At 38.2% G+C, this 24,578-nt stretch overlaps 1 long non-coding RNA gene across 1 annotated transcript in view; it reads right to left on the reverse strand.

The window, feature by feature from the left end:
• LOC104006102 (uncharacterized) overlaps positions 1-24,578 on the reverse strand; it is a 69,569-nt gene that overhangs the window by 20,388 nt on the left and 24,603 nt on the right. The window contains exons 5-6 of the long non-coding RNA XR_001716968.3: positions 12,690-12,734; positions 10,736-10,883 (exon numbers count right to left, since the gene is read on the reverse strand). This is a non-coding gene — a long non-coding RNA (uncharacterized LOC104006102). The remainder of the gene's footprint in view (positions 1-10,735; positions 10,884-12,689; positions 12,735-24,578) is intronic.

Raw genomic sequence — 24,578 nt, forward strand, 5'->3', positions numbered from 1 at the left:
CCTATAAAATTCAATTTGCTATTGATTCATTCAACAAACATTTAGTTTACACTGTCATGTACAGTCACTGTGCTAAGGGTGGGAAGTCGAAATATAAATTGTGACAGCCAGATCTCGAAGTTTTGAATTTTAAAAGATTCAAGCAGGTTCTTAATTCTTAATTGTACTATAATGAGCTGAATGGACTTACAGAGAGATGTACATGCTTGCAGAGCATATTATGTAACTCATAGGTGAGGCATAACTTGGCCTTGAAGGGTGGGGTCTAGAGACTTCATTTAACTTGTAGGCTCCCTCACTTTGCATTTACGCTGTAACTTCTTAGTTATGTTTTCATAAGGGATTTCATGTTATCCAACTAGACTGAAAGATTTTTGCAAACCAAAACATGCCTTTAATTTCTGTAAGTTCCCTTAAATATCCTAAATAATATTTGACACACACAAAATACCTCCAAACTATTGATAATAGATTGATTAGTTTACATATCTAATAACTAGAAGAAATTTTCTAGAATGTTTGAAACAAGAAGTTGCAAGCTAACAGAACTTCAGGCCAGTCTTGAAGAGTATTTTGTTCGTTTATTTGCCTGCATAGAGTTTTAAAATTTTAAATCTATGCTCATTATTTCAGATTGGATACACGTCACATAAAAACCTAGATTTATGCACTGGCATGGAAAATCAGACAACTGGGTACAATTTGTACAAATTCCCTCATAGCAACAAATGACTGGATTTGAGAAGGAGCTATCATCATATTAGGGCTTTCACTGTCCAGGTTCCTAGTGTCAACTGAGATGATTTTACTCATTTGCATTACCTGTGAGACCTCTGCATTGAGTTTGCAACCTATTTTAAGCATGGAGATCTTAGTAAAGGATTTGTCATCTCCAAATTCCCATGTACCCCAGTTGAGCAAATAATTTGCATTCTGCATGGCTTGCATTCTTTACTCCACATTTGAAGGCACTATCAAGGACTTAACCATTATTTATGGGAGAACAGAAAATAAGAGGGTGGCCTATAAAGACATGTGGTATAAACTGAGGGCACGCATAGCTTAGGAAGAAAAAATTGTTTCTTACTTTATTCTCCAACTGAGAGCTGGTCTACCTATGCTATGTTCTCAAAAAAATTAAAAAGGTAGGGGAAGAAGAAGAAAGAAAAACATGCTTACTACAGCCAGTGCTGCTATTACACTGAATGCATGAGTTCATTCTGGGGCTCAAATATTTTGTAGAATTTGCTGGGGTTTCTCGTGGGAGGAAAACAAAGTACATTAACTTAGCCTTTTGTTATTAACAAAAAGGGTATGAATAAATCAGACTCATCCTTGAATCCTCAAAGAATAATGTCACCCATTAGACTACATTAACAGCAAGATTTTTCTCTAATAAAGTCATGGAAATCTAATTCATCATCATCAACCACAAAAATAATCATCTTGCTGGATACCTGAACAGATAACAAATTGGCAGCTGAGAGATCCAGGAAGACACTCATTTTTTTCTGGGTTTCAACTTCTTGATCCATCAAATGAAAGGGATTAGATGATTTCTGAGATTCCTTTAGCCCTAAAACTTAATGATTTATTCAAGGTACTTCCGGGATGCTAAAGATTTGAAGAAATATAGACAATTATCTATTCTTTAGGAGTTTTGTAGAGGAAAGGGGGTTCCTAGAGAAACACAACAAATAGTTTTTCAAGCTGGTTGTACTAAACGCCCAATAAGAGAACAGACAAAAAATAGAATTTCTGGCAAGGTGGCTGAATAGAAACAGCTCTGGTCTGCAGCTCCCAGCGAGATCAATGCAGAAGGCAGATGATTTCTGCATTTCCAAGTAAGGTACCTGGTTCATCTCATTGGAACTGGTTGGACAGGGGGTGCAGCCCACGGAGGGCAAGCCAAAGCAGGGTGGGCTGTCACCACATCTGGGAAGAGCAAGGGGTCAGGGAATTTTCTCCCCTACCCAAGGGAAGCTGTGAGGGACTGAACCTGAGGAACCATGTGCACTCCGGCCCAGATACTGAGCTTGTCCCATGACCTTCATAACCCACAGACCAGGAGATTCCCTCTGGTGCCTACCCTACCAGGGCCCTGGGTTTCAAGCACAAAACTGGGCAGCCATTTGGGCAGACACTGAGCTAGCTGCAGGAGTTTTTGTTGTTGTTGTTGTTTGTTTTTCCATACCCCTATGGCGCCTGGATCACCAGCAAGACAGAACCATCCACTTCCCTGGAAAGGGGTGCTGAAGCCAGAGAGCCAAGTGATCTGGCTCAGCGACTCCCACCCCTACAGAGCCCAGCAGACTAAGATCCACTGGCTTGAAATTCTCGCTGCCAGCACAGCAGCAGTCTGAGATCAACCCCGACACTGGAGCTTGTTGGGGAGGGGCATCCATCATTGCTGAAACTTGAGTAGGTGGTTTTACACTCACAGTATAAACAAAGCAGCCAGGAAGCTCGAACTCGGCAAAGCTCCCTGAAGTTCAGCAAGGCTGCTATAGCCAGACTGCCAGATTTCTCCTCTCTGGGCTGGGCATCTCTGACAAAAAGGCAGCAGTCCCAGTCAGGGACTTATAGATAAAACTCCCATCTCCCTGGAACAGAGCACCTGGGGGAAGGGACAGCTGTGGGTGCAGCTTCAGCAGACTTAAACGCCCCTGCCTGACCGCTCTGAAGAGAGCAGCGGACCTCCCAGCACAGCGTTCGAGCTCTGCTTAGGGTCAGACCGCCTCCTCAAGTGGGTCCCTGACCCCCATGTATCCTGACTGGGAGACACCTCCCATTAGGGGCCAATAGACACCTCATACAGGAGGGCTCTGGCTGGCATCTGGCAGGTGTCCCTCTGGGACGAAGCTTCCAGAGGAAAGAACAGGCAGCAGTCTTTGCTATCCTGCAGCCTCCACTGGTGATCTCCAGGCAATCAGCATCTGGAGTGGACCTCCAGCAAACTCCAGCAGACCTGCAGCAGAGGGGCCTGACTGTTAGAAGGAAAACTAACAAACAGAAAAGATAGCATGTCCACTCAAAGACCCCATCTGAAGGTCACCAACATCAAAGACCAAAGGTAGATAAATCCACAAAGATGGGGAGAAACCAGCGCAAAAAGCCTGAAAATTCCAAAAACAAGAATGCCTCTTCTCCTCCAAAAGATCACAACTCCTCGCCAGCATGGGAACAAAACTGAATGGAGAATGAGTCTGACGAATAGACTGAGGTGGGCTTCAGAAGGTGGGTAATAACAAACTCCTCCGAGCTAAAGGAGCATGTTCTAACCCAAGGCAAGGAAGTTAAGAACTCTGAAATAAGGTTATTCAAATTGCTCACTAGAACAACCAATGTAGAAAAGAACATAAATGACCTGATGGAAATAAAAAACACAGCACAAGAACTTCGTGAAGCATACACAAGTATCAATAGCCAAATCAATCAAGCAGAAGAAAGGCTATCAGTGATTGAAGATCAACTTAATGAAAGAAAATGTGACACATATACACCATGGAATACTATGCAGCCATAAAAAATGATGAGTTCATGTCCTTTGTAGGGACATGGATGAAGATGGAAACCATCATTCTCAGCAAACTATTGCAAGGGCAAAAAACCAAACACCGCATGTTCTCACTCATAGGTGGGAATTGAACAATGAGAACATTTGGACACAGGAAGGGGAACATCACACACCGAGGCCTGTTGTGGGGTGGGGAGAGTGGGGAGGGATAGCATTAGGAGAAATACTTAATGTAAATGACGAGTTAATGGGTGCAGCAAACCAACATCGCACGTGTATACATATGTAACAAACCTGCACATTGTGCACATGTACCCTATAACTTAAAGTATAATAAAAAATATATAAAGGAACAATAAGAAAAAAAAAAGAAGACAAACTTAATGAAATAAAGCAAGAAGACAAGATTAGAGAAAAAAGAATAAAAAGGAACGAACAAAGCCTCCAAGAAATATGGAACTATGTGAAAAGACCAAACCTATGTTTGATTGGTGTACCTGAAAGTGATGGGGAGAATGAAACCAAGTTGTAAAACACTCTTCAGGTTATTATCCTGGAGAACTTCCCCAACCTAGCAAGACAGGCCAACATTCAAATTCAGGAAATACAGAGAACACCATAAAGATACTCCTTGAGAAGAGCAACCCCAAGACACATAATCGTTAGATTCACCAAGGTTGAAATGAAGGAAAAAATGTTAAGGGCAGCCAGAGAGAAAGGTCGGGATACCCTATCAGACTAACAGCAGATCTCTCTGCAGAAACCCTACAAGCTAGAAGAGAGTCGGGGCCAATATTCAACATTCTTAAGGAAAAGAATTTTCAAACCAGAATTTCATATCCAGCCAAACTAAGCAAAGGAGAAATAAAATCCTTTACAGACAAGCAAATGCTGAGAGATTTTATAACCACCAAGCCTGCCTTAGAAGAGCTCCTGAAGGAGGCACTAAACATGGAAAGGAACAACCGGTACCAGCCACTGCAAATACCTACCAAATTGTAAAGAACATCGGCACTATGAAGAAACTGAATCAACGAATGGGCAAAACAACCAGCTAGCATGTTAATGAAAGGATCAAATTCACACATAACAATATTAACCTTAAATGTAAATGGACTAAATGCCCCAAACAAATTCAAAACCTAGCAAAAGACAAGAAATAACTAACCTCAGAGTGGAACTGAAGGCAATAGAGACACGAAAAGCCCTTCAAAAAATCAATGAATCAAGGAGCTAGTTTGTTGAAAAGATCAACAAAATAAATAGACCGCTAGCCAGACTAATAAAGAAGAAAAGAGAGAAGAATCAAATAAATGCAATAAAAAATGACATAGGGGATATCACCACTGATCCCACAGAAATACAAACTACCATCAGAGAATGCTATAAACACCTCCATGCAAATAAACTAGAAAACCTACAAGAAATGGATAAATGCCTGGACACGTACATCCTCCCAAGTCTAAACCAGAAAGAAGTCAAATCCCTGAATAGACCAAAAACAAGTTCTAAAATTGAGGCAGTAATTAGTAGCCTACCAACCAAAAAAAGTCCAGGACCAGACAGATTAAGAGCTGAATTCTACCAGAGGTACAAAGAGGAGCTGGTACCATTTCTTATGAAACTATTCCAAACAATAGAAAAAGAGGAATCCTCCCTAACTCATTTTATGAGACCAGCATCATCCTGATACCAAAACCTGGCAGAGACACAACAAAAAACGAAAATTTCAGGCCAATATCCCTGATGAACATCAATGCAAAAGTGCTCAGTAAAATACTGCCAAACCGAATCAAGCAGCACATCAATAAGCTTATCCACTGTGATCAAGTCAGCTTCGTACCTGAGATGCAAGAATGGTTCAACATATGCAAATCAATAAATGTAATCCATCACATAAACAGAACCAACGACAAAAACCACATGATTATCTCAATAGATGCAGAAAAGGCCTTCGACAAAACTCAACACCCCTTCATGCTAAAAACTCTCAATAAACTAGGAATCAATGGAACATATCTCAAAATAATAAGAGCTATTTATGACAAACCCACAGGCAATTTCATACTGAATGGGCAAAAAATGGAAGCATTCCCTTTGAAAACTGGAACAAGACAAGGATGCCCTCTGTCACCACTCCTATTCAACATAGTGTTGGAAGTTCTGGCCAGGGCAATCAGGCAAGAGAACGAAATAAAGCCTATTCAAATAGGAGGAGAGGAAGTCAAATTGTCTCTGTTTACAGATGACATGATTGTATATTTAGAAAATGCCATCATCTCAGCCCAAAATCTCATTAAGCTAATAAGCAAATTCAGCAAAGTCTCAGGATACAAAATCAATATGCAAAAATCACAAGCATTCCTATACACCAATAACAGACAGAGAGCCAAATCATGAGTGAACTCCCATTCACAATTGCTACTAAGAGAATAAAATACCTAGAAATACACCTTACAAGGGATATGAAGGACCTCTTCAAGGAAAACTACAAACCACTGTTCAAGGAAATAAGAGAGGACACAAACAAATGGAAAAACATTCCATGCTCATAGATAAGAAGAATCAATATCATGAAAATGGCCATACTGCCCAAAATAATTTATAGATTCAATGCTATCCCCATCAAGCTACCACTGACTAGGTCACAGAATTGAAGAAAACTGCTTTAAACTTTATATGGAACCAAAAATGATCTCACACAGCGAAGTCAATCCTAAGCAAAAAGTACAAAGCTGGAGGCATCACAGTACCTGACTTCAAACTATACTACAAGGCTACAGTAACCAAAACAGCATGGTACTGGTATCAAAACAGATATATAGACCTATGGAACAGAACAGAGACCTCAGAAATAACACTATACATCTACAACCATCTGATCTTTGACAAACCTGACACAAACAAGCAATGGGGAAAGATTCCCTATTTAATAAATGGTGTTCAGAAAACTGGCTAGCCATATGCAGAAAACTGAAACTGGACCTCTTCCTTACACCTTATACAAATATCAACTCAAGATGGATTAAAGACTTACATATAAGACCTAAAACCATAAAAATTCTCGAAGAAAACCTGGGCAATACCATTCAGTACATAGGCATGGCAAAGACTTCATGTCTAAAACACTGAAAGCAATGGAAACAAAAGTCAAAATTGACAAATAGGATCTAATTAAACTAAAGAGCTTCTGCACAGCAAAAGAAACTATCATCAGAATGAACAGGCAGCCTACAGAATGGGAGAAAATTTTGCAATCTATCCATCTGACAAAGGGCTAATATCCAGAATTTACAAAAAGCTTAAACAAATTTACAAGAAAAAAACAAACAACCCGATCAAAAAGTGGGTGAAGGATATACACAGACACTTCCTAAAAGAAGACATTTATGCAGCCAACAAACATGAAAAAATGCTCATCATCACTGGTCATTAGAGAAATGCAAATCAAAACCACAATGAGATACCATCTCACACCAGTTAGAATGGCAATCACTAAAAAGTCTGGAAACAACAGGTGCTGGAGAGGATGTGGAGAAATAGGAATGCTTTTACACTGTTGGTGGGAGTGTAAATTAGTTCAACCATTGTGGAAGACAGTGTGGCAATTCCTCAAGGATCTAGAACTAGAAACACCATTTGACCCAGCAATCCCATTATTGGGTATATACCCAAAGGTTTATAAATCATCCTACTATAAAGACACATGTACACGTATGTTTATTGTGGCACTATTCTCAATAGCAAAGACTTGGAACTAATCCAAAAGTCCATCAATAATAGACTGGATAAAGAAAATGTGGCACATATACACGATGGAATACAATGCAGCCATAAAAAAGGGATGAGTTCATGTCCTTTGCAGGGACATGGATGAAGCTGGAAACCATCATTCTCAGCAAACTATCACAAGAACAGAAAACCAAACACCACATGTTCTCACTCACAAGTGGGAGTTGAACAAGGAGAACACATGGACACAGGGAGGGGAACATCATACACCAGGGCCTGATGTGGGGTGGGGGGCTAGGGGTGGGATAGCATTAGGAGAAATACCTAATGTGGGTGACGGGTTGATGGGTGCAGCAAACCACCATGGCGCATGTATACCTGTGTAATAAAACATGCACATTCTGCACATGTACACCAGAACTTAAAGTATAATAAAAAAAAATTGTGATGTGTATACACCATGAAATGCTACTCAGCCATAAAAAGGAATTAAATATTGGCATTCGCAGCAAACTGGATGGAATTGGAGACCATCATTCTTTTTTTTTTTTTTTTTTTTGAGATGGAGTCTCGCTCTGTTGCCCTGGAGATGGTCATTCTAAGTGAAGTAATACAGGAATGGAAAACCAAATATCATATGTTCTCACATATAAGTGGGAGACAAGCTATGAGGAAGCAAAGGCATAAGAATCATATAATGGGCAGGGCACAGTGGCTCTACTCCTGTAATCTCAGCACTTTGTGGTGGGGCCGAGGCGGGTGGATCACTTGAGGTTAGGAGTTCAAGACCGGCCTGGCCAACATGGTGAAACCCCGTCGCCACTAAAAATACAAAAAAAAAAATAGCTGGGCATGGTGGCACATGCCTGTAATCCCAGCTACTTGGGAGGCTGTGGCAAGAGAATTGCCTGAGCCTGGGTAGCGAAAGTTGCAGTGAGCGGAGATCATGCCACTGCACTCCTGCCTGGGCGACAAAGTGAGACTGTCTCAAAAAAAAAAAAAAAAAAGAATGATATAATGGACTTTAGGGACTCTGAGAAAAGGGTAAGAGGTGGGTGAGGAATTAAAAAAAAAAAAAAAGAATTTCAAATGAAGACGCAAATTCTGAGAGTGAAGGTCCGCCAAGGGAGTGGTACTTAGGATGGGCATTGAAATACGGGTGGATACCACCCAGCACAAATTAGAAGAGGCTCACGGGCAGCCTTTCCATCAGAGAGAAGCATGTGTAGATCTGTGACTGCTTCCACAGAAGAGATAAAGCTTCTTATGAAAGTCCTGCTCTCTTGTCCATTCCCTCAAATCCAATTTCCCTACCACTGAGTCTTATAAAAGATAATAATATCATCCGACTTTCCTGTTTAACCCTTCAACGACGTTTATCTACCAGATATAGTCTAAACTCCCCAAAACGGCACATCAGAGCATCTGGGATCAGACCGCTGCCGGTCCCTCCAGGCTCATGTCCTGAACCTACTGACTTGTTCTCATACTCCAACAAGACACAGACACCAAAGCCCCTGAAGGGATCACACATATGTTTACTGAATACATTCTACATAAATTTACTTGCTGGAGCTGCCCTTACCTCTTCAAATGCCCTCTCTACGCTCTTTGCCTGACTAATTTCCACCCAGCCCTTAAGGCTCAGCCACTCTCTCTTGCTTTGCAAACTCTTCATTTATTATCCCTGTAACTAATTGTTCAGTGTCTATTTTCTGCACTAGATGGTAAAGAGAGGAAATAGGTCTATCCTATTTGCCCCTGTAACTCCAACACTTACTAAAATATCTAGCATATGGCCACCTCTCAAGAAATATTTGTTCAATGAATGAATGAATGAATGAGTTAGGAAAAAACAAAAGGAACAAGGAGACAGTAGTTCAGGGAGCACACATGGTACCCTACCTCGGCTTTCAAGATAAATGTGACCATCTTACACTGGTATTACCCAGCTTTAAAAAGTATGTTGGCATAAGGCAGCTATAAATATCTTCATTGATAGCCTGAGACACAGAAGTCAGGCAGGATCAAATGCTGCACAGTATCACACAGCGTGCTTGTGCTTCCATGGTATCAGAAATGCAGGGCTTGGACATTTGAGCATGAATGCTGTCAGATTCAAACTTCACTATGAAGTTCAACCATGTTGCTATAGAAAAACAAGATCCACTTTTGCTCCCACCATGTAGAATTTGAATCTCCTGTTATAATGTTTTTAGCTATAATGGAAAACAGACTTAGATGAGTAACTCATAATTATGGCAAGAGCACTGAAGATGAACTAAGAATGCAGTATTTTGAATGCCAATGCATCTTTTATCCTATCGTAAATTATTGTCAATTCTGCTTTTAAGGAAAAATGAGAGTACATTGCAGGTGATGGCCACTTACTGAGAGAATGCAGATGGCGTTAAATATTTCAGACTCACTGGCTTAAAATGTTATTCACTTTTGTTTGCTCCTTCCCTTGGTGGAATCGGAATGCAGGCTTAAAATTCCCTCTAATGCCAAACAGCTGCTACTTTGCTTTGTTTTATTTAAAATTGAATGTAGCTGCCCCAGATGCCCTGCCTGTGTGGATCTGCACAAGATGTCACTGAGCATCACCAACAAGCCCTGAAAAATTATATTATGCCTGTATACTAATGAGCTGTGGAGTATTTGTGGAAGAATAGGGAGAAGACAGCGTATTCACAGTTTATTATACTACAGCACCAATATATGGCTATCAGCACATTAAATTTTTACTCGTATGGCTTGGGGTCAAATATTTAGAGTTAAGGCATCTTAGAAATTATCTGGTCAGATCCCCCTTCATGATTAGAAAACTCAGCCCAGAGAATTTTAGTGATTTGCCAAAGTCACATATCTGATGTGTGCCAAGGCCTCACCCTTCTCCCTTGGCAATGCACCCAGCATTCAGTAGCATGAAAGTACTTTCTTAACATTTGGGTTTTCACTCAGCTGTCACCATCTTAGCACACAGTCAATACCTAGTGAACTCCCACTTGCTCTCTCTCCCTTTCTCTAAATCACTTTTTTCTCTCAGCCAGAAATTCTACTTTGATCTTGGTAACTGTTCTTTATATCATCCCAAACAGACAGAAGCAACCTCAGTGGTAATTTTCACTCATATGAGTAATATGGACAGTTCTGTACCAGGCACAAAGGGAAACAATCTCAAAGAACTTGAGAAGAAGTTTTAACATTATGAAGTACTATCAGCTGAGAAAATGTGGCTATGAAATATATTAACTATTCTTTGAAGCCTCTTTCTGCCTTTCCTCAATCTCAATTTCTTCATGAAACCCAGTAGACATCCTGTTACTGACAAAGGCAGAATATTTGAATAGATAAAACTTAAAGGCACTCCCTAGTCTATGGTAATAGAATACACATAATAGTTAGGTCAAGCTAACTGTTGGAACAAAAAAGCCCCAAAATATATATTTTGTCTAATATAAAAGAGGTTTATTTCTTACTCACCTAATAGTACTGGGCAATGAAGGAGTTACTAAGCTGTCCCTTTTCTAAGTAGTTACTTGGAGATTAAATTGATGGAGATGACAGAGGCTTTTCCATCTTCTACATATAGCTTCCAAGATGTCCCTGAGGTCATGGGCACTCAGCCCAGCTAGAAGCAAAAAAGGAGCATGGAGAAGCACATACAAGTTTCAATTAGCCAGGCAAGCAGAATGGTGGAGCATAACATTTTCATTCACAATCCACTGGCTAGAATTCAGTCACATGGCCTCAACTAACTGCAAAGGGATGCTGGGAGGCAAAATCTGGCTGAATTTCCAGGAAAAACAGGACATACCACTTGAGTGGTACAGAATCTATCTTAGCCTCTATGATATACCTAAATTATGTTTTTAAAAATCCCAGGATTCAAATAATAAATAATAGCTTTGATGAAATCTTATTTATATACTCAAATTCTTCCATGATTAGACAGTTAGAAAATCAGAGAGACACATCGCTCCTCTCAAGCCAACTAAGGACTTCTAAGATTAAAGATGTAGCTAATGTCATAATTTAATAAATAATAAATCCAAGCAATAAATCGAGTATTTGCAGTGAGCATTACAACCCATCAAGGCAAATATTGGTTTTGGCTGATTTTTTTTTTCATTAAAACTACATACCCACATATATCCAATCAGATTTCTAATCAAACTTTCCAGGAAGTTCAGCCTTAAAACTAAATATATTCAATTAGTCATTGGAACAATCTTATATGATTGGATTGACCATTTCCTTAGAAACTTCTACTTACTGAGCATTTGCTCTTCATCAGACACAGACTTATGGGGCATGATACTATTACGTCACCCATATTGCAAAGGGGAAAATAGAAAGATGAATAATTTGTTCTAGGTAAGATTCAAACCCAGGCCCATCTAATTCCAAAGTACTGTGGTTTCCCCTGTGGTACGCTTTTCCCAGTTGGTCATTTCAAATGTTTGGATAAGTTGCATGCTTCAGTTAAGACTCCATCTGAGTATTTGGATATTCTCTATATGAGCTCAAAAAGGTTTGCAGAGACTTAGAATTAATAGCACTATCAAGACTTGACAGGGCAAATCACCTGCCTCCATGTCCATCCACCGCTTACCAACAAGGGGAAGTACTACAGCACGAGAGAATCTTGATGTGTGACTCCTAACAGTCTACTTTTTAATCCAGTGTTATGCCTTTCCAGCCTCTGCTTTGGGAAATGCAGACTGGGAAGGAAGGATCAAGCCTACTCAGAAACACAAGCCGAGGTATTATCCTAGCAACTCCCTAAAGCAATTGTACAACATTGTTTGCCTAAGCCTTAAGTGCTGATGCCTGGCAGTGAACAATGCAAAGTTCAAAGGTTTGCTCATTACCATAATGGGATATAAGCCTTTACTGTTGGCTGTGGAATAATGAAGATAATTCTTTCGGATTGTTCCTTCAATCTGTGTTTATTTTGGTTAAATAAGCTTTTTTTCTTTTTCTCTCTCTCTTTTTTAAACATTTCTTGAAGTTTTTTCTATGATTACTTTTAAGATAATATTCTACAGATTTTTCATAAGGAGCAGAAGGTTATTAATTGAGGTCCCCCCCAACCCAGCACAAAACATCTAATCCTTCACTTTTCCATGGTCAACAAATAGCACATTACCTTAGTATTTCTGTATTTGCCAATAATGAGAAACTTGTTAGCCTGACAAAGCCAGATTTAATTAAAACACACAGACACACACATACACACACACAACAAATATGTTCATAATAGTGAAAAACATTGGCAGCAAACAAATGAGAACATATTGGAAAAAACAGAACATTTCTTTACCCTGCATGAGAACTTGAGCTACAGCAGTGGTAATAAACTCACACGGCAAAACAAAATAAGGGTTTTCATCAATGCAGTTTTAAGGTTAATTTTTAAGATAAATTTTCTTACCTCTTCTTGACATGCCCTTGTACAGTCAGACTTTAAGCCAAAACCCTGTAAAGAAATTAATTTTTTAAATCATTTTTGCCACATACTCATTCTAGAGGTGCACATTCCAAAAGTGCTAATGCCTCCAGTTTGGGACCACTGACCTAAAGAGAGAAATTGGGGGATATAATCACGCTGTTCCTTGTGCCTTTGGAATGTTTGGAGCCACTGTCAGCTCATAGGTCCTTCCTGTGCTGACAGCAAGGAGTTGGTCCAGAAACTGTTACCCACAAGTCTACAATGAAATAAGGAATTTGAGCACTAATCTAAAGGACTTCTTCTAATAATCCCCAGAGTTGGGAGTTGAGGAATAAAAGGAGCAAAGATACAGTCTGTCTTTCACCTTGCTCCTGGAGGCTCCTGCAAGATGCTTGGAAAGCATTATAGTGGCCACACCTTCCTGAGTACCTTTATTCTAACCTGCGCAGGTTTATCTGATTCAATCTTTATGTAATGGCCAAATAACTCTTAAAAGAGGGATGGTCCAGAAGGAACAGTGGTTGTAACTTTCCTTTAGATTCACCTTTGCTTTGTGCCCTGAGGGAGAGGGCTTGCAGTCCCTGACTTTTGACAAAAGATTATAAATTAACTTACAGGGATATTTACCATCTCTTAGCTACTTTTTCATCTCAAGTAGTCCCTCCCTTCATCAAGCTAGGTTGGTGATCTTACTCCTTCCCATGGTGCCATGGTTTGAATGTTTGTTCCCTCCAAAACTCATGGCGAAACTTAATCCCCAATGGAACAGAGTTGGATGCAGTCTAATGAGTGGTGTTTAGGTCATGAGGACTCCATCCTAATGGATGGGTTTAATGTCACTATAAGGAGGACTTCTAAGAGTGAGTTTGCTCTCTTCTGTTCCTCTGCCATGTGAGGAAAAACATTCCTTTTCTCCAGAGGATGCAGCATTCAAGGCACCATCTTGAAAGTGGAAACCAAGCCCTCACCAGACACCAAATATGCTGGCACCTTGATCTTGTACCTCTCATCCTCCAGAACCATAAGAAATAAATTTCTATTTTAATGTTTATAAATTATCCAGTCTTTGGTATTCTGTTATAGCAGCACAAAATGAACTAACACACTTGGGAAACTGCACTACCCCACTGGAAAAAGGAGAATTCTTGGTAGCTTCTCCTGAGGCTTCAACACTAAAGTCCCCAGGCTTTATTGAGGTGTTAATTGAGGTGCTCAGCTGCAAACACAGGAAAGGAGGGAGAAGGGAAAGGGTGAGATCTGGTGTCAAGAGCAAAAGCAAAGATATTTCCACAATTCTGTTTCCTCCACCCTGTCAGGGTGAACTGCAACTGGTTTTCTCATTACTTTATCTCATAAACAAACACATGCCAAGGTAACCAAGAATTTTTCCCGGAGGATAATCAAATCTAATCATTTGTGAAGAAAAGACATTTCTTCTATCAACCTGACTTGAGGTGCTGTCCTTTATGAAACAAGAATCTTGATATTTCAGGACTAGATGTTTTTGGCCCTTCCCTGAGCCACCATAGTAATTGAGACTAGCTCTTTCTTTGCTATCTAGGAGAGATATTATCAATTCTAATAAGATCTTTTTTATTACAAATTTTCCTCACCAGTACCTCAGTATAAACATGAGGGAGGGTATTTCTTCCTGCCACTAATGCAAAATGTCCTGCTCGATTATGCAGATAAAGACAAAGAAGAAAAAGACTCCAACTTATAAGCCATTTGCTGTCTAGTAGTACTATATTGGCTATGTATTGATTCATAATAAATTGCTCCAAAATGTAGTCATATAGTACAATAAATATTTATCATAATTGTATAATTTCTGTGGGTCAGAATCTGGTTACATATTAGCTGAGTGCCTCTGTATCAAGGCTTCTCATGAGGTAGCAGTCAAGCTGTCAACTAGGGCTGAAGTCTCATCTGAAAGCTCAATTAGGGGGAATCTACTTCCTCACTCACTCACTCACTCACTCACGATGATCCCTTGCCACATGGACCTCTCTACATAATAAGTTCCTTTCTCCAGAGCAAAAAATCCAAAAGAAAGTGAAAGTGAGAGCTCAACACAGGAGTCACAACCTTTTTGTTAGCTAATGTCAGAAGTGACATCCCAAAACTTCTGTTATATACTGTTCTTTAGACTAGATCAATAAATCCAGCCCACATTCAAGGAGAGAGGATTACAATAAGTACACTAGGTATAACAATAGAAGATGGAGATCATTGAGGGATGTCCTTGAGATTACCTACTACAAAGACACAATAAGAAGTGCAAAAACAACTAAGCAAATTATCTTGCATGATAAATACAAGTTTTAAGGAGGGAGAAATCATTCCTGCTGGAAAAATGAGAGTAGGTTTCAGCCTCATGAAAGAGATAGGTTTTAAACTGAGTCTTCATAAACCGGCAGCACTGTAATAAATGGTGGAAACTGGAGGGCGTTTTAAGCTTAGGAAAAGACATGAGCAAAGATAAAGAGACAAGAGAACGCAGAATGCTTAGGGAATGACACTTAGTTTGACTAACTTGTGGGTCTAAGGAAATAAATGGTGGTCTTGATTTGTTAATTCTGTTTTTATAGGTATAAGATGAGCTCCTTGCAATAAAAAGCAACAACATGATGGAAGAAAGTTGAGCTCAGAACTCAGTGACATCCGAGCTCAAATACCACCTTCTCCACTTAATTACTTTTGTCTCCATAGACAGATTATACAAATTTCCTGACCTTCCTTATCTGAGAAATTGTGAGAGTCCTGCCTTGCAGGGCGGGTGTGAGAATTAAAAGCATGGGACATACCTAGCATAGCCCTTGACACATAGTGAACATTCATTTGTCACCTCCCTCTTAAAGGAAATAACTATCTTTTATTCTCTGTATCCCTTCTATTATCTCCCACACAATAGTACCTCAATAAACATTTGTTAAATAAATAAATAAATAGCTCCACTTCTCAGCCAAGTGGTGAGTTTCATCACTATATTGTTCTTCTTTGGGCATCTGTTTCCTGCTAAAATAACAATGCATATTTTATCTACCTGACCAAGAAGGAGTGGGGGTTAATTAGATAAATGAGTGATATTCAAATAAGTGACCTGTATAAATTTGTGCTATCATTTGCTCATGCTGAAAAATGATAGATAGTAATTTTTTTAATTTAACTTTATTTTATTTTAAGTTCCAGGGTACATGTGCAGGATGTGCAGGTTTGTTACATAGGTAAATGTGTGTCATAGTGGTTTGCTGCACCTATCAACCCATCACCTAAGTATTAAGCCCAGCATGCATTAGCTATTTTTCCTGATGCTCTCCATCCTCCCACCACCCTCCCAGCAGGCCCCAATGAATGTTGTTCCCCTCCCTGTGTGTATTTGTTCTCATTGTTCAGCTCCCACTTATGAGTAAGAACATGTGGTGTTTGGTTTTCTGTTCCTGCATTAGTTTGCTGAGGATAACAGCTTCCAGCTGCACCCAAGTCCCTGCAAAGGATTTGATCTCATCTTTTTGTATGGTTGCATAGTATTCTATAATGTATACGTACCACATTTTCTGTAACCAGTTTATCATTGGTGGCATTTGGGTTGATTCCACGTCTTTGCTATTGTGAATAGTGCTGCAATAAACACATGCATGCATTTATCTTTATAATAGAATGATTTATATTCCTTTGGGGATATACCTAGTAATGGGATTGCTGGGTCAAATGGTATTTCTGTGTTTAGGTTTTTAAGGAATCACCACACTGTCTTCCACAATGATTGAACTAATTTACAATCCCACCAGCAGTGTGAAAGTATTCCTTTTTTTCTGCAGCCTTGCCAGCGTCTGTTGCTTCTTGAGTTTTTAATCATTGTCATTCTGACTGGTGTGAGATAGTATCTCATTGTGGTTTTGATTTGTGTATCTCTAATGATCAGTGATGCTGATATAGTTTGGCTGTGTCCCTGCCCAAATCTCAACTCAAATTGTATCTCCCAAAATTTCCATGTGTTGTGGGAGGTACCCAGGGGGAGGTAATTGAACCATAAGGGCCGGTCTTTCCCATGCTATTTTCATGATAGTGAACAAGTCTCACAGGATCTGATGGGTTTATCAGGGGTTTCCACCTTTGCTTCCTCCTCATTCTCTCTTGCCACCACCAATGTAAGAAGTGCCCTTTGCCCTCCACCAGTATTCTGAAACCTCCCCAGCCGTGTGGAACTGTAAGTCCAATTAAACCTCTTTTTCTTCCCAGTCTCGGGTATGTCTTTATCAGCAGCATGAATACAGACCAATACACATGCTGAGCTTCTTTTCATATGCTTCTTGGACATATAAATATCTTCTTCTGAGAAGTGTCTGTTCATTTCCTTTGCCTAATTTTTAATGGAGTTGTTTGTTATTTTCTTGTAAATTTGTTTAAATTCCTCATAGATTCCAGATATTAGAACTTTGCCAGATAAATAGGTGGCAAAAATATTCTCCCATTCTGTAGGTTGTCTGTTCTCCCTGATGTTAGTTTCTTTTGCTGTGCAGAAGCTCTTTAGTTTAATTAGATCCCATTTGTCAATTTTTGCTTTCATTGCAATTGCTTTTGATGTCTTGGTCATGAAATTTTTGCCCATGCCTATGTCCTGAATGGTACATGTATTTCTATTTTATTTTTGTCAGGTTTATCAAAAATCAGGTGGTAGCAGATGTGCAGTCTTAGTTCTGTGTTTTCTATTCTGTTCGATTGTTCTATGTGTCTGTTTTCGTATCAGTACCATGCTGTTTTCGTTACTGTAGCCTTGTAGTATAATTTGAAGTCAGGTAGCGTGATGTCTCCAGGTTTGTTCTTTTTGCTTAGGATTATCTTGGCTATATGAGCTCTTTTTTGTTTCCACGTAAATTTTAAAATAGTTTTTCTAATTCTGTAAAGAATGTCAATGGTGTTTTGATGGGAAAAGCATTGAATCTGTAAATTACTTCAGGCAGTGTGGCCATTCTCACGATATTGATTCTTCCTATCCATAACCATGGAATGTTTTTCCATTTGTTTGTGTGCTCTCTGATTTCCTCGAACAGTGGTTTGTAGTTCTACTTGAAGAGGTCCTTCATTCCCCTTGTTGGTTTTATTTCTAGGTATTTTGTTCTCTTTGTAGGAATTATGAATGGGAGTTCATTAATGATTTGGCTCTCTGCTTGTCTGTTTTTAGTGTATAGGAATGCTTATGATATGATTTTTGCACATTGATTTTGTATCGTGAGACTTTGCTGAAGTTGTTTATCAGCTTAAGAAGCTTTGGGGCTGAGACAATGGGATATTCTAGATATCGAATCAGGTCATCTGCAAACAAAGTCAATTTGAATTCCATTGTTCCTATGTGAATACTCTTTGTTTCTTTCTCTTGCCTGATTGCCCTGGTCAGAACTTCCAATACAATGTTGAATAGGAGTGGTGAGAGAAGACATCCTTGTCTTGTGCCAGTTTTCAAGGGGAATGCTTTCAGCTTTTGCCTGTTCAGTATGATATTGGCTATGGGTTTGCCATAAAAGGCTCTTATTATTTTGAGGCCTGTTCCTTCAATGGGCAGGTAGTAATTAAGTAGATTCCTAGAGCAACTCATTTACTATTTATGTATATATTAATACCCTCACTTCAGTCATCAGGTAGATTACAAAAATAAAAGTAATCCTTCAAGACTTCCCAAATGATATATAAGCCAGGGGTAAGCAAAAAGGAATATCAATAAAGGTAGGGAGAGTTAGTGCACAAAAATACAGCACATAGGATCCTGCATTATTAGGAACATTTCGGTTATTGAAATGTCTTGTATTGTCCCTAATTTTTATCCCTTCTCTGTTCTCTTCCTCTTACATCGTTCATTGTTTTTTCTTCCATTTTCTGACTTTTCTTCCTCTTCTTTTTCACTTTGCTTACACATTGTTTTCTTCTTTCTCAAAGCTCCTCCTGATATGGTTTGGCTCTGTGTCCCCACCCAAATCTCATCATGAATTATACTCCCATAATTACCACGTGTTGTGGGAGGCACCCAGTGGGAGATAATTTGAATCATGGGGGTAATTCCTCCCGCACTGTTCTTGTGGCAGTGGATAAGTCTCACAAGTTCTGATGGTTTTATCAGGGGTTTCCACTGTTGCATCTTCCTCATTTTCTCTTGCCACCACCATGTAAGAAGTACCTTTCACCTCCTGCCATGATTCTGAGGCCTCCCCAGCCATGTGGAACTATAAGTTCAATTAAACCTCCTTTTCTTCCCAGTCTCAGGTATGTCTTTATGAACATCATGAAAACGAACTAATACACCTCCCTTTCTCATAAAAGTCTGTTGCTTCTATTCTGCTTACACTCAGCCTAATATTATCCTTGTTATCAGCAGAAGGGACAAAAAGGCATTATTTTTTCAAATCAATTAAAGACAATAAGGATATTGGCTAACCTAGATCTAACATTTACTGCAAGGCCAATCCAAGACAGGTAAATTTTTACCTGCTATACTTACTGCCTACTAATAAAAGAATAAAGAATGACAAAGCCTGGGTACTCTCCCCAAATATCCACCAATCTCTTGGCTTCTGGGACCACTTTGAATGAGGAACTGTCTGAGACTTTTCCTTGTACTCAGGAAAAGTCCACTTTGTCAAAGTAAACAGGAACTCTGTAAAAATCATCTGAGATGCTGAGAGTTATCTGAAGCAGGAGGCACCATTATCTATAATTATCAAGTTTTAAAAATTGTCTTGGGTCCTGAGAAAGCAAAAGAGTCAGACTATTAATAATGAGAATTTTGCTCTGGCACTACCACTTGAAGAGTGTTTCTGCAAAAGCACTTGGTTATAGATGGAGAAGATGTGGTGGGGATTTTATCTATTAACCAAAATACTTTGTCTTTTTCCAGAACACAGCTGAACTAAATTTCTCACCTTCTATTGAAAACATTACTTTTTGGGGGAAAAAACAGCTTCTTTGAGGTATATTTAACATACAAAAATATTTAATTGTATAATTTGATGAGCTTGGACACATGAATACATTCATGAAACCACCACCCCAATCAAGTTAATAGATACATCCATCACTCCCAAATTTTCTTTATGTTCCTTTGTGGTTTGAATGTTTTTGTTGTTTTTTGTTTGTATTTTGTGTTTTTATATAGTAAGAACACTTAATGTGAGATGTATTCTCTCAATAAATGTCAGTCAACAGATAATGGATACAATAATGTGATATACACATATAGTGCCATATTATTCAATCTTTAAAAAGAAAGACCATCCTGCCATTGGTGACAACATGGATAATATTGCAGTAAGTGAAATAAACCAGTCAAATATGAGCAAACATAGTTTGATTCCACTTATATGAGGTACCTAAGTAATCAAACACATAAAAGCAAAGAATAGAACTATGGTTACCAGGGATTGAGATGAGGGAGAAAAGGGGACTTATTGTTCAATTCCTATAAAGTTACAGTTACGCAAGATGACTTAGTTCTAGAGATCTGCCGTGTAGCATATTGCCTCTATTCAACAATATTGTAGTACGCACTTGAAGATTAATTTTGGTTGACTGAACTGTAGCTAACACCACTGCTGGGATGATGTCATTGGAATGTGGGAGATATATATATTTATTAGGAGAAATTTCCTTAAACAATTATGAAAACCGAGTAGTCCTATGATTTGCTGTTTGCAAGCTGGAAAGCCAGGAAAGGCAGTAATAGAGTTCAGTCTTAGTCTGAGGCCTGAAAACCAGGGGAGCCAATGGTATAAATCTCAGTTCAAGGGCAGGAAAAGATGAGATGAGACATCCCAACTCAATCACTGAGGTAGAAAAATAAAGGGAAGAATTCCTCCTTTATCCACCTTTTATTCTATTCAGTTCCTCCATGAATTGGACAATGTTCACCCACACTGGGGATAGCAATCTACATCACTGAGTCCACAGAATCAAATGCTGATCTCACCCAGAAAAACCCTCACATAAACATGCACAAATAGTGTTTAATGTGGGTACCCTGTGATTCAGTCAAGTTGACACATAAAATTCATTATCAGAGAGAGCGGTGGAGCAAGATAACAGAGTAGGACTCTCTAGGAGTCATCCCCCAACCAAAACTTACATTTCAACAACTATCCATGCAAAAAAAATACCTTTACAAGAACAGAGGAAACCAGGTGAAAGATCCTACTACCTGGTTGTAGCACCATAAAAAAAAGATACAACGAAGAGAGTAGGAAAGACAGTTTTATATTACCCATGTCGTTTCTCCCCCAGTCTCAGGCAGCACACAGCAGAAAGAGAGATATCATCCATTTAGGGGAAAGAAAATGAAGTGAGCATAAGACTTTGCCTTAAACCCCAACATTGGGCCTGCCACAAATAACCCAGCATAGGAAAGACCATAATGGCCTCATATTTCAGGCTGGTACCTATGGACTGAGCCTCTACCAGCCTACTGCCAGGTAGGACCACACAGCCTCAGGCTTCAGGCTTGCTTTACAATATCCTGCTTACACCACTGCCTGAATGATGTCGACAGTCCCAGGTTCTGACAGCCCTCACTAGCAGGCAGGCTTCAGTGGCCTCAGGCTTCTGGCACACCACTGTCCTGCACCTGCCATAATTGGTCCAGGTTTCTGGCAACACCACACTGGCCACAGCTGCCCCAGGCTTCTAGTTGGTCAGCACTACACCTGCCACAGAGCTTTCCCAGTCAAAGCCAGTCTGTGAAAACTGAAATAAGTACCTACTTCTTCAAATGCACAGATATCAATGCATAACCACAAGGATCAAGAACAATCAGAGTAGAATGACATCACCAAATGAATGAAATATGTGCTAGTGACTGACAATAAAGAAATAAAGATGTATAGACTGCTTAACAAAAAATTCAAAATAACTTTATAAGGAAGCTCAGTGAATTTCAAGAAAATACAGAGAAACAATTCGATGATGTGAGGAAAACAATAAGTGACTTATATTTTAATGGAGATATTTAAATATTTTTCAAAAAATCAAACTGAAAATACAGAACTGAAAATACAATTAATGAAATAAACAATGCAACAGAGAACATCAACCACAGAACTGATCAGACAGAAGAAAAATCTGTGACCTGAAAGACATTTATTTTAAAATATACAATCTTAGGAGAAAAAAAGGAATGAAAAGAAATGAAGGAAGCTTATGAGATTTATGAGTCAGTATCAAAAGAGCAAATTTCTAAGTCATGGGAATTTAAGAAAGGGAAGAAACAAATAAAGGGTTAGAAAGCTTATTTATAGAAATAGTAGCAGAAAACTTTTAAAACTTAGAGAAAGAAGTAAATATCCAGGTACAGGTAGGTCAAAGGTCTTTAATTAGATTCAATCAATACACCAAGACATATTGTAATCAAACTCTCAAAAATTAAAGATAAAGAGAGGATACTGAAAGCAGCAAAACAAAAGAAGCAAATAGCTTATAAGAACTTCTAATACAGCTTGCAGCAAGCTTCTTAGCAGAAACCTTAAAGGCCAGGATAAAGTGTGAAGATATATTCAAAATTATGAAGGATTTGAAAAAAACTGGCAACCAAGAACACTGTACTTTTAAGGCTCTTCTTTAGAAATAAAAGAGAGATAAAGACTTTCCCAGACAAACAAAAGCTGAGGGAGTTCATTATCATCTAACCTGTCTTGCAAGAAATGCTCAAGAGAGTTCTTCAAGCTGAAAGAAAAGGATACTAATGAGTAATACAAAAAGATCTGAAAGTATAAACTCACTGGTAAAAGTAAACACTCAGTCAAATGCCAAAAAACACCTAAAACTGTAATGGTGGTATGTAAATTCCTGGTATCTTTAGTTTGAAAATTAAAAAACAAAGCCATAATAATACCTACAAGAATTTCTTAAGGGTTATTCAATATAAAAGGAGGTAAATTTTTAAAATGTGGGTGGGAAGTGGTGTCAAAGTATAGAGCTTTTTTGTGTGATCAAAGTTATGTTGGTGTCAGCTTAAAATAACCTATTATATCTATAAGATGGTTCTTGTAAGCCTCATGATAACCAAAAACAAAAACATAATAGATAGGCAAAAACATTAAAATCAAGGAAACAAAACATACCACTAGAGAAAATCACTTAGCCAAAAAAATAATACAGTCAAAGAGGAAGAAAGAAGCAAAGATCTACTAAACAATTAGAACACAATTGACGAAATGGCAGTGGTAAGTTCTACTTATTAAGAATTAGTTTGAACATAAATAGATTAAAACGTCCAACTAAAAACATAGAATAGCTGATGAGTTGAAAAAAAGGCACAATTATATGCTGCTTACAAGAGACAAGAGACTTACCTTGGCCTGTAAGAACACATAAAAACTGACAGTGAAGAGATGGAAAAAGATATTCCATGTATATGAGAACCAAAAGAGAGCAAAAGTAGCTACACTTACATGAGATAAAATAAACTTTAAGTCAAAACTGTAAAAAGGTCATTATATAATGATAAGAAGAGTCAATTTGGCAAGAGGATATAACAATTATAAATATATATGCACCTGACATGAGGGCTTCTAAACACACAATGCAAATATTTATAGATCTAAAGGAAAAAGATAGACTGCAATACAACAATAGTAAAAAACTTCAACTCCCAACTTTCAGCAATGTACAGATCATTCAGACAGAAAATCCATAAGAAAACTTGGAATAAACTGCATTCTAGATCAAATGGACCTAACATACATACACAGAATATTCCATCCAACAGCAGCAGAATACATATTCTTCTCAAGAGCATACAGAACATTCTCCAGGATAGATTATACATTAAGCCAAAAAAACCTTAACAAATTTAAGAAGATTGAATTTATATCAAGTATTTTTTCAGAACACAATAATATAAAACTAAAATTAAATAACAGGAGGAACTCCAGAAAATTCTCAAATACATGGAAATTAAACAGCACGCCCTCTAAACAACCAATGGGTCAATAAAAAAATTAAAAGAGAAAGAAAAAACTTATTGAGACAGACAAAAATGGAAACACAATGTACCAAAACCTATGAGATACAACAACAATAGTACTAAGCTGAAAGTTTATAGCCATAAATGCCTACATCATAAAGAAGAAAAATCTCAAATAAACAACTTAATATTGTACTTCAAGGAGCTAGGAAAACAAAAACAAACTAAACCCAAACTTAAGGAGGAAGAAAAATAATAAAGATTAGAGTGGCAATAAATAAAATTGAAACTAGAAAAACAATTTTTAAAATCAACAAAACTAAAAATTGTTTTTTCAAAAAGAAACACAATCAACAAACCTTTTAGCTAGGCTGAGAAATAAAGAGAGAAAACTCAAATAAATAAAATCGTAAATAAAAAGTAGACATTACAATTGACACAATAGAAATACAAAGGATCATAAGAGACTATTATGAAACATTATATATCAACAAATGAGATAACTTACAAGAAATAGATATATTTTGATGCATACAAACTACCAAGACTGAATTATGAAAAAGTAAAAAACCTTAACACACCAATAACAAGTAAAGCTATTAAATCAGTAATCAAAACTCTCCCATCAAAGAAAAGCCCAGGACCTGGTGGCTTCACCGATGAATTCTATCAAATTTAATGAAGAACTGATACTAATTATTCTCCAACTCTTCCAAAAAACTGAAGAGGAAAAAGTATGTCCATATTTATTTTACAAGAACAGCACAACGCTGATACTAAAGTCAAAGACACTACAAAAAAAGACTACAGACCAATATCCCTGATGAACATAGCTGCAATAATCCTCAATAAAGTTCTAGTAAACCAAATTTCACATAATATTAAAAATATCATTTACCATCATCAATTGAGATTCATCCCAGGGA

This window comes from Pan troglodytes, chromosome 3 (genome assembly GCF_028858775.2).
Source record: "Pan troglodytes isolate AG18354 chromosome 3, NHGRI_mPanTro3-v2.0_pri, whole genome shotgun sequence".
NCBI lineage: Eukaryota > Metazoa > Chordata > Mammalia > Primates > Hominidae > Pan > Pan troglodytes.